General features: G+C 44.7%; 2 non-coding genes across 2 annotated transcripts; one reads left to right on the forward strand and one right to left on the reverse strand.

Moving 5' to 3' along the window:
- The first annotated feature begins 2548 nt into the window (after positions 1-2548).
- TRNAT-AGU lies at positions 2549-2622 on the forward strand. The gene has a single exon. It is a non-coding gene; the product is annotated as a tRNA-Thr (tRNA).
- A 6174-nt stretch (positions 2623-8796) lies between these two features.
- TRNAI-AAU lies at positions 8797-8870 on the reverse strand. The gene has a single exon. It is a non-coding gene; the product is annotated as a tRNA-Ile (tRNA).
- Between the last annotated feature and the right edge of the window lie 3924 nt (positions 8871-12794).

Below are 12794 nucleotides of genomic sequence, written 5' to 3' on the forward strand. Positions count from 1 at the left end.
TATAAGTCAAACAATTGTTTTATTAAAATATATTCTTTCCATGCTATGACTTCTACAGGGTATTAGGAAGTACCTGGATTCCTCCTGACCTTGCAGATAGATATTCTAACAGGAAAAACACATGATTTTATTAAATACCTAATTGCATGAAAATATGAAGGGGCTAAGATAAAGGACACCATACAAGCAATTACACATCTTGGAGACCCTTACCAAACCAAAGCTTTGAGAACCAGAAGACACAGTTCTAATAGACTGTCATAAAAAAACCAATGAGCTTATCTAGAGTACTAGATGGATCAACGTCTCAAATGTGAAAAAGAAAATCCACACATCTTTTGTTTTTTTAGAGAGGACATTTTTTAACTTGGTAACAGAGAAAGACCGCTGAAGCATAACCTCAAAAGTACAAACCATGGGGTGGGGGGAAGAGAAATCCTTAACAAAATCAAGGATCTGTCATTAAGTTCCTCCACTGACAAGTCAACAGACAGGTAACACACTGGGAGATGATACTGCAAGATCTAAAATTCACAGTAGCCTAATAACCACAATACACAGTATCCCCCCCCCCCGCCCCGGCCCCGTGCATCAATATGAAAGACACACCAACCTCAATAAGAACATAGGCAAATTATAAGAAAAGAGTCAATGTCCCCAAGATGCAGTGCCAGTAGCTAACATATAAACAGATGCTCAGAATCTTTAGAAGGCATAAATGCAAATTAAAAAAAACAATGATGAGATTCATTACGCTATGCATATTAGATTACAAAGTAGAAAGCTGAATAGTGTCTAGCGTAGACAAGAAAAATGGGGCATGCACAGCTGGTGGAGTGTGGGCTGGAGAACAGACGGGGATTAGTTAGTTATTCTGCTCTTACAACCCAATGAAATTCTCAAACACGGACATAAAGGGGGTGGAGGAACAGGCGGTGTAATTTGGACTCGGGGGACAGTGGCGGCGACCTGTGAGTCCACCACTGGGACAGAAGAGAGGAAACACATCGCGAGTGCCCACCATGGCATTTTATATAGAGGTTGGAAGCCATGATTTAGGTAGACACAGGACAATTTTGATGGATCTTAAAGTCATAATGTTTTTAAAAGATATAAACATATATACCATTTATGTAAATTTATTATATATGTGCACACAATGTCAACTTTACCAAAAATACATATTGAAATGATGTACAATAAACAAATTAGCCTATATAAGGAGAGCCATGGCAGCAGGACCCGGGGACAAAGGGAATGCATAAACCTTGAAGTGTTGTAAGAAAGGGCAGACGGGTCAGATACAGCGTAAACTGGAAAAGCCGGAGATGTCCAGAGGAAAGCAGGTGTGCAGAGGACCTGCCCCAAGGATCTCTCCCACGTGATTTCTCACCCCACCAGAGCCTTGCCCCCTGTGGCTGCCCAGTGAACGCGCAGCCGTCACCCCTCATAAAGCACAAAGTGGGTATCTAAACACCTCAGGATGACGGCCCCACCTGTTCTTCCTCCACGCTAGGCTGAATTCAGGCTACACCGGCCACAGCCCCTTCTGCTTTTCCAACACCTGCGGGAGAACTTGTTAGAGGAGGGGTCATGTGACTGGACTAAGCCCCTCCCTGCGCCAAGCCCAGATCCCACGGGCATCCTGGGGTGGGGGTGGGGGATCGTTATCACATTGTACCCCAATTTTCTCCTGACTTCTCTGTACCCTCCACTCAGTTTTTCTGTTTTGATGAAGACAGAGATCAAGTCAGTTTTAACCCAGTGGGTCAATGAACAGAACCAGACTGTGCCTAAAGTCGTTTCCTCCTGCGGAACTCCGCGCTGAGCAACACATCGTGTGGGGCTCCAAACCGTCTTTGAAAGAAAGGGCCTGATGTTGCCTGGTTTGGGCAAGTTGGAAGCAGGGTGGCCGAAAATCTCTGCATCAGTGTGTCCTCATCTCGGCCCAATTAGATAAAATGGAAGGAAGCAAAATGGAAGGAAGCACAATTGTTCAAATGCAGTAAATTAGCTCAGAAGGTAGCACTGTGGGTTTGTAACCTGGTGGTAGTGGGATTAGTTTTCATTGTTTGTTTGGGGGCTGGGCGGGGGGTAGGTGTTAGGGTAAATTGTTTACACTTGATTTCTTGACCTCCCTCTAGAGTACAAATTCTATAAGGAAGGAAAGTTTGTTTGTTTTTTGTTCACTGTTCTATCTTCGATACCTAGAAAAGTACCTGACATACATTACCTACTCAATATTTGTGGACAAAATGAATTAAAGCAGAAACAAAATTAAAAAGGTGCTGCAATATCCAATATTTCCTCTAGATGGCGATAGTCGCCATGAAATAGGAATTTAACCCAATTTTTTTTTTTAATTTGAAATTTTTAAAACCTTGCATTGAAGAATGCATTTTTTAAATGTTGAAGATTCTGTTTTAGTAAAAGCTCAGAAACACAGATACCTTCTCTTTGTCACAAAATCAAATAAATTTCTGACAAATTGCTACACTTCACAGAAAATGGTATAAATATGATATAACTGAACATAAATGCAAAAAGGGGCTCTGTGGCTTAGCTGGTCAAAGCGCCTGTCTAGTAAACAGGAGATCCTGGGTTCGAATCCCAGCGGGGCCTTCTTTGTTTCATTTTCTATTTTCAACAGTGTCGTTGTCTTGGAATATGTTGGAGACGCCTTGAAGAATTTATATGGCAGGTAGAGCCTGTGTTCAATTGTTACTCCAACTGAGAGTCTCTTGCTAGGTGATTGCATCACATGATGAGGGACTGGGATGAAGGGAAAGGAGTCACATTTCCACAGCTGATCAAAGCGGTGGCTGTGCTGATGAATAAGACCAGGTTAGGAACCAAGCACCCGTTGTCTTGCAGTAGCTGATAGAAAGCAACATCTCATATTCTGTCTTGGAAGTTCAGTCTCCAAATCTCTAAATCTGATGGCCAACATTTTCAGCTAAATGACAGAGTTTGGTTGTCAGTGTCAGATGAAGAATTAATAAGCCATGGCCTCCGGTTTGTCAGACTCATAGTTTATGAGGACAAGTAAGAGAGCACGGGGGACATTTACACTCTCACCATTCTGGTTTGGTCAACCCTAAGAACTGTCATCTTTGTGCATCTGAGTGCAAGGGGCAAGACCGGAGCTCAGTGACCTTTTGAGGAAATAAAACATAAGCTAAGCTAAAAGGCCTGTGTAGCACTGGCCTACACACTGGGCTGCTTTTCCATCTTATACAAAGAGATTTCAAAGCTTATGACTGGAGCTCCTTGAGAGTCACTATCTTTAACCAGGTCCCGCCCCGTGCCTGAAATCCCACTTAATACGCCACAGTAGACCTGGTTTCATCTTCCTTTTATTCTAGCAGTTCTGCCCTCCCAACTTTCAAAGGAGCGTGAACAAAAACATGGCGGTGAAGGGTAGCAGATGATACCACCCCAAAATCTGCCACTTTGGCATATGGATTATTGTGAGCTGAAAGCAAGTGAGAAGAAGCAGATTCCCCAGAAGTTCTCTGCCCTCCCCCTACCTACCTAGAAGCAGGACAGACGTTTACAAAGAGGTCCCTTCTTCCCTCTCAACCGGGAAAGACAAAGGTTACGCCCCAGAGACAACTTTAGAGCCTATCAGCCCAGCAATGATATCAGAAACTTCACTAACTAGCTTCTATCTTCGCCCTTGGCCTGAATCTGCCTTCCCTTTGTTACATCATCTCACGGCGGATTTATTGTCCTTTGGCAAAGATGCTGTAGGAGCTGGACTTCTGAGCCATCTCGACAGTTACTCATCTTTCCCTGAGTGTCTCCTTCCTATACCTGGAATAAACGTGTTAACAAAATTCAGTTTGTTTTCCCCTTCTTAACCTTTCCTTACAGGGGTCTCAGCTAAGATTTCAGAAAGGCAGAAGGGAGATGTCTTTCCACCCCCGGCAGTTACAAGCCTCATGTAACTTTCATATTGCAGTATTCTCTCTTTGCAGAAACTAAATCCAGGGAAGGTTGAAAATACCGTTAGACCTACCGATCATATATTAAAGTGTTATTCCTGCCCTCTACCCACCAAAAACTCCGTCAGGGAGGAACAGACATGCTGTCAGGTACCTGTCAGTCCTTGTCTGAAACGTGAAGCGGGACAACCAGGAGCCAAACCTGCCTGCATAACACTGTTGGTTGCCCCAAACTCACAACAGATTAAAGGGAGGCTTCTCCACTGTTAATACCATTATTAATACATCCCCAGACCCCCCTCACAGCCTGGGTGATGGACAAGGAAGTTGAATCCTCTCTCCTATGTTTTTTGCCAAACTTAGGAAGAGAAGGAGGAAGGAAGTTAGGAGGAAGGACAGAAGATGAGACAGAACATACATTTTAAGTTTTGCAAGATAACGGATTCAGTGAATTTTTTTTTTTTTTTATGGTGGGCTGACGTGAAATCTTCTTAGAAAGATAACGATTAAAAAAATTCAAGAAAACAAGGCAGGCAGATCAAAATAAACAAATAGAAAGGCTGCATACGAAAGGAAAAATGTTCCAAAATAAGGATATCTGGCAGTTTATAAGCAGTTGCCTTGGGTTTTAACAGATTTATAAATCAAATCCTGAAATATGGTTGTTAATGGTTGGTTTGTTTATCTACTTATTTACATGCTGGAACTGGCCAAATATTTCTTTTACATCTCAAGAGCCTCCTGTTCCTTGCTTTCATGCTTCAATGGGCCGGTCCACTCACCTGGGGGAACAGTCAGAAGTTTGGTATTTCAGGGTCCTTTACACTGGAAAACTGCTGTTGAAAAACACTGTAAACAACTGGACAAACTATGCCTCGGAGGTTTAAGTATCTAAAATACAAACTTGGAATGTTTGTTCCATTACAAACAATTCCAACACAAATGTTTACAATCCCTACTTATTAACTCATTTGAAGTTAACAAAGTGGAACACAATCCATGTTGATAACAGCTTGGTAATAGTATGAAATTAGTTCCAACCTTGTGGATTCCTGAAGCCAGTCCTGAAATACAGTGTCAAAGTGTTCCAGGATGGGGGGGAGCATAACGAAGGACAGAATTTGAAAATTAAGTTTATTTACCCTCATTTATAATACCTGAGTTTGAAAAGCCATGAACTGTATTAAAATCTAGGAAAGTTTACTTCATTTTGATGTGTTTGTTTCCTTGGTTTACTGCTTCTTGCCTTCCCCTATAATATGACAGGGTCCCTTTTGGTTTTCCCTTGTGTCATCTTCTTGGAGAGCAAATATTCTGTATTTTCGAGTATAACCTTTTATAGTTTATGCTGATTGTGCTGCCTTTAATTATTGAAGACAACAAAGGTTTCTCACATAGGAATGAGGTACAGTTCTTTACACTCATGTTACCTTCTATGTTTATTTTAAAATGTTTTACTGCAACTTTGAAACAAGTAGCCAAATATTTTCCCCAGCAATCATAATCTGATTCCTCTCCTAAGTGTTCAAGTGTCCTGAGAGGTTTTAATTTTTACCTTCCCCAAATCAACTCCTAAATGTACAATAAAACTTTCAAGGTATCTTTTCCACCTACAGCTGTCTTTGAGACTTCCCAGGAGGTACCTGGAAAATCATAAAGGTTTGTTCTTTCACCTTGCAAAAAAGAGAGATGCCAGAAAGAACCAGAGCTATTTGATGTGTTACTGCTGATGAGTTGCACGGGAAGAGCTGAAAATCAGAAGGAGAAGAAGGAGGAAGGACAACAGGAGGAGAAAGACTTAGTCTTCCCCACGTCACATTTGCACGGGCAGAATGTGAACATAAGTATTTCAGAAATTGTACACTGAATGGGAAATTCCTGGAGATTTATCAAGGCTCTTACTGTCCATGAGATATTTCTATCAACATATAAAATCCTGGTGTCGTTTTGCCTGATAGTAGACAACAGGGGTAGAATGCAATCAGGCATAATCCCAGCTTTTTTTTTTTTTTTTTTTATGTTAACTTGGTCGCAACTCTACTTCTTTAATTTGAATCTAGCATCTTCTGGGCTACTGAGGACTTACCACAGTAATTAATTATTAATAAGTCTTATTAATGTACAGATATGTAGAACCTACTCCAGACTTACCAAGCCTCTTTGCTTCATACTGTTGACATGGTCTTGGTATATTCTTACTATGTGACTTGTATATTTGTGGCATATGATGATGTCTCAGGATTATCATATGTCCATTTCAAGACTTTCTCTCTGTGGAAATTATGTTCATCCACTTCTATAAATTAAATGCAGTGTTTTCTATCTTCTTTAAAAATAGGAAGGTCATTATGTCTACAACTATTTTGTCTAGCACTTATTTGGGATTGGCTTTGTTATCTTGTTTTGCATGCCACAGAAACAACCAAAATTCCTTGTTAGTGGCATTATTCTTATCATGAATTCTCATCAGCCCTTTTGCCTTGGAAAATTATAAGTAATAAATCAATCACAACCATTTAAAATCTTTTGCCATCTCTCTATATAGTCATTCTGTTGGGAAAACACTTGCAATCAGCTTCATCTTCAACAAAGAAAGACCATCTCAGAGCTTCATAGGAAAAGATGACTATACCAGATACACTTGGTTACAGACTCTGGATGGCGTGGATTCAACAACTTTAAGACCATAACCATTCTACTGAGTCTGGATTTCCAGAATTCTGCGCAAGAAGCTCATGGGTTCATGAAACTGTGTTGGGGAAATAAAATGACTCAGCCAGCAGAAAGATGCTTCCTTTTCAATAGAAGAGAGAAGACACTTTATGAAGTATTAGCGTTTTTACATGTATATAAGGTAGCATCAAAGCAACGACAAAATTATGATACAATCTGACTCGTTGTTTACAGCAAAGCTGAAGAAAGAATACTGACTTCTCCTTATCTCCTTGAGAAGCAAAGTGCTGCACCTTGTGAGTCTCCCGTCAATCTCCTGAGAGATCCCTGACCTAATTCTGGCGGGTACATTTTTATATATCTAGAGGTTATTTGGCCCACAACCTTAGAAACATTCTACATTGTAAAAACAGAAGACTGGACTTAATCCATAGAGACATTTATCTCAATTCTGAAGATTTGAGTAAGGACGCAGATTCACTACATATCCAAGGAAACACTGCAAGGAACGACTTCTCTCTATATAAACAGAGAAAATAATTTCCATTTACCCTTACAACTGTTAACTCAAGATCCAGGGGAGCAAGAATTACAGAAGACTGGCTGAGGGATGGCTGCTGTGTTTGTCTGGAATATTGCTGATGCTGTTACAGAGCTCTTATGTTCTAGATCTACAAAGAGGCTCTTTCTCTTTCCTCCATCTATGCTGTGAGTTGTGTAACAATTTAGTAGACTTCATTTTTGTGAACTAAAACAATGGAAAATCTCTTATTGTCTAACAACATGCTCTTTTTTATATTTGTCTGAGTCACAGTTTTACCTTTTTCTGAAAATTATCTTTGAACAAATCCATACATTATTTCCTGTGATCAGCAGTGTGTTTTGGAGCTCCTACTTCAGTACTATGGTTTCACACAGAAAGTGTTTTATTCACATTATAACAGAACATTAAAGGTGTCCTGTTCCTGCCCTATCTCCAGCCCTACCTGTATACTTCCTGAGGCAGGGGAAAAATGGATTTAAACGTTCCGATTCAACTTCTGGCTAGCTGGACCGACTCATTTGAAAATAGGCTGTTTCCGTATAGTTCGACAGCTCAGGATATGCTGATCAATAAATACCCCCAGGTACATCAAGTGAAAAGAGCACGATGCAAAACAGTGTGTACAATGTGACACTGTGCGTAACTAGAAAGAAAATCTATATTCGTATCTACGTGCCCACGCCTAAAGGAAATCAGGGAGCACACACCTGTGAAACTAAGACTAGGAGTTACACCCGGGCGGCAGGGCTGAGCGGTGGCAGGTGGAAAAGGCGCAAAAAAGGGACAGGTGGGGGACGCCCCCATTTAGTTGCTGACCACGTGGAGCTATTACCTTAGCCAAGAAAAACAACCCCCGGGGGCGCCTCGGGCTCGAAGGTGTCGCCGGCCCCGGCCGCCCGCGGCAGCGGTGGGGCCGGGAGGTCCGCGTCCCGGGCCGGGCTGCCCCTTCACCTCGAGGTCGGCCCTCGTACAAGTCTCGGGGGGTACAGTATTTAACAGACCACGGAGGAGGAGGTGTCCTTTATTAATGTTTTAAACAGGTTTCTCAGCCTTGAGCTCTGAGCTCGTCGCGGCTCTTGCAGGATGCAGCTCCGGGCACAGACGAAGCCCTGCCCTCTGGGACTCACTGAGCACCTCCGACGTCCCCGGCACCGTGCGCACGGCTCCCGTCCCTTCCGCGGCAGCCGCAGACTCTGAAACCCGAGGCGGAGCGGCGCGCGCCGGCAGCCTGCGCGGGGAGGATCGTCGGGGGCAGAACCGGGCGGGCGCTAGGACCCGGGGCGGGCCGCGGCTCGCCCCGCCCCCACGGCGCCGAAGCCGCGCGGACGCCGCCGCCGGAGCCGCGGGGCGGGGCCGGGAGCTCGTGAACGTTCCGCGCCACCCGCCCGTCCGGAAGCCTGCGCGGTGTCACGGCAACGGCGCCGGAGCGGTGCACGCGTTCCGCTCGCCCCTGACCCGACCCGAAAGGCAGCACCTCTCCCCCGCTCCCCCGACGCGATTTCTTCTTTCAATAAAGTAAAGCCTCCGCACCCCCCCGCTCGGCAGCGGCGACGAGGGACCATCTGTCCCCGGCGGGGAGAGAGCAGAGTCCCCGCGGACGTGGGGGACGGAAAGGGAAAAAGCGCGCGCACGTGGCCCGTACGGGGATCGAACCCGCGACCTTGGCGTTATTAGCACCACGCTCTAACCAACTGAGCTAACCGGCCGTGTCGGGGCACGCGCCTCACTTACACGTGTTAAAGTGCGGCCCGGCCCGGCTCCACCGGCACCTGCCGCCCCGGAGGTCGAGACAAATGTTCTTCCTTCCACAGAGAAAGAGAGGAGAGACTTCCCCGTGCCGACACAGCCGAACCGACTTCCTCCCGGTAAAACTGAGCCCTCGCACTGACGGCAGCGGCCGCTAGAAGTCCCGAGCGGGGCTCCCTCTCCTGGGAGGGGCCGCCGCGGAGCCGCCAGCGCGCAGGCTCCCGGCTCCTGGGGACCGTTCGGGGCACGTCAGCTCCGCCCGGACCCTGGGGACCCGGACCCTGCGGCCCCGCCTCCCGGCCTCCGCTAGTCGGCGCTCGCCCCAGCCGCCATCGCGAGCGGCGTCCGGCCTCCGGCCTCCGGCGCTGCAGTGCGGCTCGCGGACGCGTGGTGGCGCCCGAGGGCAGGGCTGGCGTCGGCGGGGCGCGAGGACTGGGGGTCTGGCCCTCGACAGCCTCTGACCCCTCTCCGTCCCAAAAGAACTAAGGCGTCCTAAATCCAAGACAAAAGAAGGCGAGCCCAGGGCGAGTTCGGAGTTGGGCCTTTATCTCTTCTCCGTCGGACCGTACAACCCTCCCATGTCTCTCTGCTGACTTACTACCCTTTGTTGCTTCTGAAGTTCATTGACCTGCTTTGTACAGACATGTAGCTGAGAAAGACGCTTTTTCTCTTTTGCAGAAAGGAGAGCTCCATCTTTCGACAAGGCGGATCAACTCTTTATTTACTTATTTTCCATTATGCCATTGTAAAAATAAAAGCTGTAAGATTGTGCTATAAGATCATGTTCCTTATATTAAGCACATTTCTTTGCGTCAGCATCCTCCATGTGAACTCGGAGTTGTGTGCCTTTGCTTCGTCCTCTAGTAAAAATTCAGTAGAAGGTGAATTGAAAAACCAGGTTTTTTGCTCTTCGGGTCCCTTTTCTCTTTGCACTTTACTGCTGCTCCCTTAGCTTTCCAAACCTTGGGAGATCTCTCCTGCTTGGGGGGGGCGGTGGGGGGGTCTGCTCTTTGGGCTGCTGGGCATCCGCTTTGCTCTCCAGTCTTCCCCGGGCTATTTTTTTTTTTTTTTTTTTTTTTTTGGCTGGGAGATCCCTCTCCTTCCAGAGAGCCTTGGAGAGATTTCCCTCAGCTCTTGGTCCGGCTCTTAGCAGTGTAATACAAAGTGCCTTGGACTGGTTGCCCTTAGCTTTCCTGCCATGCTCCCTGCCTTTGGAAGGCTTTGCCCTCCGTGGGTATTTCTCTCCACATTCTGGCCTTTTCCCTCAGGCCCCTTTTGGCTTACTCTCCTCAGCAGCGACAATCGGCAGTGGTTTGGCCTGCATGGAATATATGTTACCAATAAAGAAGCTAACCGTTTGTGGGCCTACTTTGTGCCAGGTGATTTGCGTGTTGTTTCAAGTAAACTTTCCATCATACATCATTTATTCAATCGATAGTAAGAGATAGCCACGATTGTTCTTATATTGAAGTTGGGGAAAATGAGAAATAATAGGTACTTGTTGACATGGAAACTTCCAGAAGTGAAATGGCTGACCCCTTACAGGTGCATTGCCAGGTTTTACTTAGACTTCTGGGGGAGATTGCTGGGCATCTGGGGGGAAAGGAATGTCATATAGAATTTAGGATATATTTCAGAAAATTACCCATAATGTTGTTCACTGATCTGACAAATGTTTATGAACATCTTGCCATGATCCAGTCTGGTTTTCACCATGGTAGCCCATAATGGCCCAAAGCCACACACGGTCCCCCCCACAACCTCCCAGAGTTTAAAATCCAGTAGCACCCACAATTTCTGAGTAGCAAAGTATAGGCATGATCTTCTCCACAGAGGCAGTATCTTCATTATACCTTAAGAAGGATCTTCTCTTGTTCTTCAGGTCTGATACTGATGTATTTTCTGACAAATGATGGGGACAGATTAGCAGCACAGTCCAGTGAAAGCACTTACACTACATGCCATGGAAAACGTCCATATTTTGGCTTCATGGCACAGCCGCTTAAACAGAATATCCCGTGTTGGAATTTTCTCCCTTTCTTTTCTGTAATTTTGGAGAGTATTGTCACCAGCAATGTTGAAGACGGTTTGACAGAGCATACTGTATATTGTTTAGAAGTTAACTGACAGAGGGAATTGTGAACCTTGATGTCACCTAGAAATTAGGATTCTGAGTTAAGGAGATGACAGTGGGGTCTTTGGTACAGAAACGTTAATATGAAGGATTGGTCTCTCTAAAAGGTCTATGAAAAGTCACTCCCAGTGGGGCCTCAAGAGAGTACCTTAAATTCTGTCTTGGAAATCATGGAGTGCGAATTTTCTTTCTGTGACGACCAATAAATTGTGGAGAGCAGTGGAGTCTGAATGCTGGAATCCAAACAAGCTGAATGTAGGGATGTAGGATTTGGCCCCTGGGCTCAGTATGTATTTGTCATATGGAACAAGCGAGAAGTTCACTGGTCTCCGTGCATTACTGGTCTACTTCAACAGCGTCTTCTGACTGTTCCTGCTTCCTCTTCTCCCCATCAGAGCATCAACCACAACTACAGTGAGCGACCACTCAACCAACTTCTGAAAATGGAACAACGAAGAGCTGATTTCTTCTTTCAGTCTCAAGTAAGGAAAGAGAACATGTACGCAAATTGGTTTTATGTAAGATTTCTAATGTGTCTTCCCATGGTTTCAAATGACTTAGCTTCAAGTCCCACAAATGTGAGCTTTAATCTCTAGGGAACGTGAGGAAAAATAAAAAAGTAAACAAATCTGGTATCATTTGTATAAATTGACTTCTCCCATTAGGATTCCCTCCTGTGAACTAATCTCCCTGAAGCCTCAGGAGCAGGGAAAACTTAAGTCGTTTTTTAAAAGAAGTTGAAATAAATAAATAAATAAATAAATAAATAAATAAAAGAAGTTGAAAGTGTCATGCTTCTTCCCATCACTCGTCCAAAGCTCAGATAAAAATTAGGTAAAGGCATTTTGAGCAATAAGTCAAAGAAATCTGTATCTGAAATGATCATTTGGGGACAGCAAATGAGTACACACGCTCCGTTTGTTTGTTGCTAGGACCGGTACCTAGACATGAAAGATGTCATCAGTAACAACACACGGTTCCCTTAGCACTGCAAAGTATAGTGACTTTGGGCGAAGCAAGGAAAGAGGACTCACAGGTTGGCTGTGAGTGAAGATAGAGCAGAACCGGCGCCCCACAGCCTGTCCAGGTGCAGAAGAGTGGGGGACGGAACTCGTAGGGGGGCATCAAGAGTAAAGGTGGGACCGGATGTGAGCTGGTTGGGAAAATTATGGCCTATTCGGTTCTGGCTCTTGTGAAACCTTACCCCGGAAGTAACCAGATGGTATCTTGAAGGAACAGAGATCGTTTGGCAATACCGGATGAGCAGAAGGAAAAACATACAACAAAAAGACTGAGAGCAAATGAAACAATATAAAAAATGTTTTGAGATCTGAAAGTATTAGAGAAGCACTTAAGTGTTTTTAATAATTTTTTTTATTTTGAGATCACTGTGGATTCACATACAGTTGTAAGAAATAATACAGAAAGATCCCATGTACCCTTTACCATTTTCCCCAAAGGTAACATCTTGCAAAACAGTATTACAACCAGAATATTGACATTCAAACAGTCACAATCCAGAACATTTCCAACAGCCTGAGGACTCCTCATGTTGCCCTTTTCCTTGACCATCAGCTGTCTTGTGCTGCCAATGACACTCCTTATTTGCATGGACAGGGGGACCAAGACCCCCTTTTAAAAAATTACTTGCATCAGAATACTACTGTAGAAACTGCAGGGGGGTGCCACCTACGAACTCTTGAAGAGTTAAATACTTTACAATAATAACTGGTACATTGGTCAGGTTTCT

This window comes from Zalophus californianus, chromosome 7, assembly GCF_009762305.2.
Source record: "Zalophus californianus isolate mZalCal1 chromosome 7, mZalCal1.pri.v2, whole genome shotgun sequence".
NCBI classification, from domain to species: Eukaryota; Metazoa; Chordata; class Mammalia; order Carnivora; family Otariidae; genus Zalophus; species Zalophus californianus.